Raw genomic sequence first — 3,392 nt, forward strand, 5'->3', positions numbered from 1 at the left:
TCAAGATAAAAAGCTTCTGCACAGCAAAGGAAACAGTCCACAAAACAAAGAGGCAACTCACGGAATGGGAGAAGATATTTGCAAATGACACTACAGATAAAGGGCTGGTATCCAAGATCTATAAAGAACTTCTCCAACTCAACACCCAAAAAACAAATAATCAAGTCAAAAAATGGGAAGACATGAACAGACACTTCTCCAAAGATGACATACAAATGGCTAACAGACACATGAAAAAATGTTCATCATCATTAGCCATCAGGGAAACTCAAATCAAAACCACATTGAGATACCACTCATCAGGACTCATCAGAAAATTTCCATTAGATCCCAGGGAAATAATTCTATACCCCAACCGGAGGAGCTAAAATGGTAAGGGCTGACATCCAGTGTTGTCACCGATGAGCTTGAATAACCTTGCCTTCCCTATAGGAGTGTGAAAAGATACGGCCACTATGTACAGCTGCGTGGCAGCAAATCCTAGAGCTACACGTGCACAGATCCTGCAATTCCCCTCCCAGGCACATGTCCAAAAGACTTGAACAAGGATATTTACAGCAACTCTAACTGATGATAGTCAAACACTTGGAAGAAGTGTCCACCAATGTGGAAATGTGCTACATCCATACAATGGCATTCTATACAGAAATATAAAAGCAAAACAACACACGCAACAGCATGAATCAACCTCACAATTACTATGTTGAGCAGAAGAGTCCCGATCACAACAGGTACACATTGCATAATATCTTTATATGAAACTCAGAAATTAACCCACCATGATAGAATTTAGAATAGTGATTAGTGCTGGGGGAACCTGGGAGGGGCACTTGGAGGCATTCTAGAGCACTGGAAATATTCAAGGGTCAAACAGGAGAGGGTACAATGCAATATATGTAAAAGGTATTAAGCTGCTATCAGGACAAGTCTGAATCAAAAGCGAACAAGGACCCCTTTTACGAAGATGGTGCCAAAGGCTAAGAAGGAAGCCCCTGCCCCTCCCAAAGCCGAAGCCAAAGCCAAAGCCAAAGCAAAGGCTTTGAAGGCCAAGAAAGCGGTGCTGAAAGGTGTCCAGTCACAAAAAAGAAAAAAAAAAATCCGCACATCACCTACATTCCGATGACCCAAGACACTGCGTCTCTGAAGGCAGCCCAAATATCCTCGAAAGAGCACCCCCAGGAGAAACAAGCTTGATCACTAGGTCATCATCAAGGTCCCTCTGACTACTGAGTCAGCCATGAAGAAAATAGAAGACAACACATTTGTGTTCATTGTGGATGTCAAGGTCAACAAGCACCAGATCATACAGGTTATGAAGAAGCTCTATGACATTGACGTGGCCAAGATGAACACCTTGATCAGGCCTGATGGAGAAAAGGCCTATGTTTGACTGGCTCCTGACTATGATGGTTTGGATGTTGCCAACAAAATTGGGATCATCTAAACTGAGTCCAGCTGGCTAAATCTAAATTTTTTCACCATAAAAAAAAAAAAATTAACAAGGAGCTGAAAGGTCCTTCAACAAATGAATGGATAAAGATGACGTGTTGTGATGAGCACTGGGTGTTAGAGGCAACTAATTAATCATTGAACAGTACATCAAAAACTAATGGTGTACTGTATGTTGGCTAATTGAATTTAAATTTTTAAAAAGTTAACAATTATTAATTCTTACTCGTGGAAAAGGGGGAAAGGATTTTCCTCATTTTTAGATTTCTGTCTTATTGAGGTATAATTGACAAAACTGTAAGATATTTAAATTGTATATTGTGGTGATTTGATAAATGAGCAGAGAGCCCAATGAAGGGTTCCCCCCATCGAGTGAATTAACACCTCCATCACCTCACTTATTATATATACATGTGAAAACATTCAAGTTCTACTCAAATTTCAGTTATATAATACTGTGTTATCAAGTACAATCACCGTGTTTTACATTAGATCCTCAGATCTTATCTTATAGCTAAAAGTTGTACCTTTTTACCAACCTCTCCCTATCTCCCCCATCTTCCAATCCCCTGCCGCACGGATTTGCCTGGAAGAACTTTTGCTAAGTGAAATAAGCCAGACAGAGACAAACAATGCATGGTATCACTTACATGTGTAATCTTAAAAGTAAAAAATCATAGAAACAGGGAGTAGACAAGTGGCTGCCCCTTCCTTTGATTAGGCCATTTCTTTAGCAAACTTGTCATTATAAATTCTTTCTCTGTCCCTTTGAGATGCACAGAAGTATCTGAAAAGTCTAAATAGTAGAAGAAGCTAGACACTAAAAGGCTACACAGTGTGGAGGTTCCTCAAAATGTTAAAAATAGAGCTACCCTATGACTCAGCAACTGCACTACTGAGTATTTACCCCAAAGATACAGATGTAGTTAAATGAAGGGGCACATGCACCCCAATATTGAAGTGAATGTCACATCAAAGACATTTGAGAGATGGTGGGGGATAGGAGGGAGAATAAACAGGAAAGAGAAAAAAAAATCAGTGCTCAGTTACATCCATCAGGGCCACTGAGCAATCAGAGTAATTAAGATCTGCTGCATTAATCACAACAGCCAATATGTTGGAACCGAAACAGCAGTGAATGAAGAAAGTGTGAATACACACACACACAACTGCAATATTACCCAGGCTTAAAAAAAAAAAAATAAAGGAAATCCTGCCATTTGTGAACCTTACAGTAAGTGAAATCATCCAGACACAGAAAGAAAAATACCACGTAACCTCACTTATAGGTGGAATCTGAAACCGTGGACCTCACAGCAGCAGAGAGTAGAATGGCAATTTCCAGAGGCTGGGGGACAGGGAAAGAGGGGTGATGGTTGAAGGATACAAAGTTGCAGTCACACTAGATGAACTTCTGGAGAGCTAATGTACACCATAGGACCTATGGCTATTTTGTGCTTACAGTATGCTACGAGAGTAGATCTTAAGTGTTATCATCACGAAAATAGTAAGAAAGAGGGTGGGAGGAAGCTTTGAGCAGTGATGGATAGGTTTATGGCCTTGACAGTCGTGATCATTTCACAGGTTTCTACCTATCCCCAAATGCACTGAATTGTACACATCAAACTTGTATCATTTACATGTCAAAAAATGCCAATATACAAGAGTGGTCACAAATCCAAGCAATGAAAAATAAAGTTATCAAAGAAAATAAGAGGATTTTTTAATGTTATGTTAGTCACCATACAGTACTTATTAGTTTTTGTTGTAGCGTTCCATGATTCATTGTGTAAAACACACAGTGCTCCATGCAATACGTGCCCTCCTTAATACCCATCACCATTCCCCCACTCACCTCCCCATTCCCCCACCCACCTCCCCTCCAAAACCCTCAGTTTGTTTCTCGGAGTCCATAGTCTCTCATGATTCCACCCCCCCCCCTT

At 40.3% G+C, this 3,392-nt stretch overlaps 1 pseudogene; it reads left to right on the forward strand.

Annotated features, from left to right (window-relative positions):
- The first annotated feature begins 676 nt into the window (after positions 1–676).
- LOC145719079 (large ribosomal subunit protein uL23 pseudogene) lies at positions 677–1,444 on the forward strand (annotated as a pseudogene).
- Positions 1,445–3,392: the final 1,948 nt, after the last annotated feature.

Source organism: Leptonychotes weddellii, unplaced genomic scaffold, assembly GCF_054177405.1.
Source record: "Leptonychotes weddellii isolate Sample4059 unplaced genomic scaffold, ASM5417740v2 HiC_scaffold_2995, whole genome shotgun sequence".
Lineage (NCBI taxonomy): Eukaryota > Metazoa > Chordata > Mammalia > Carnivora > Phocidae > Leptonychotes > Leptonychotes weddellii.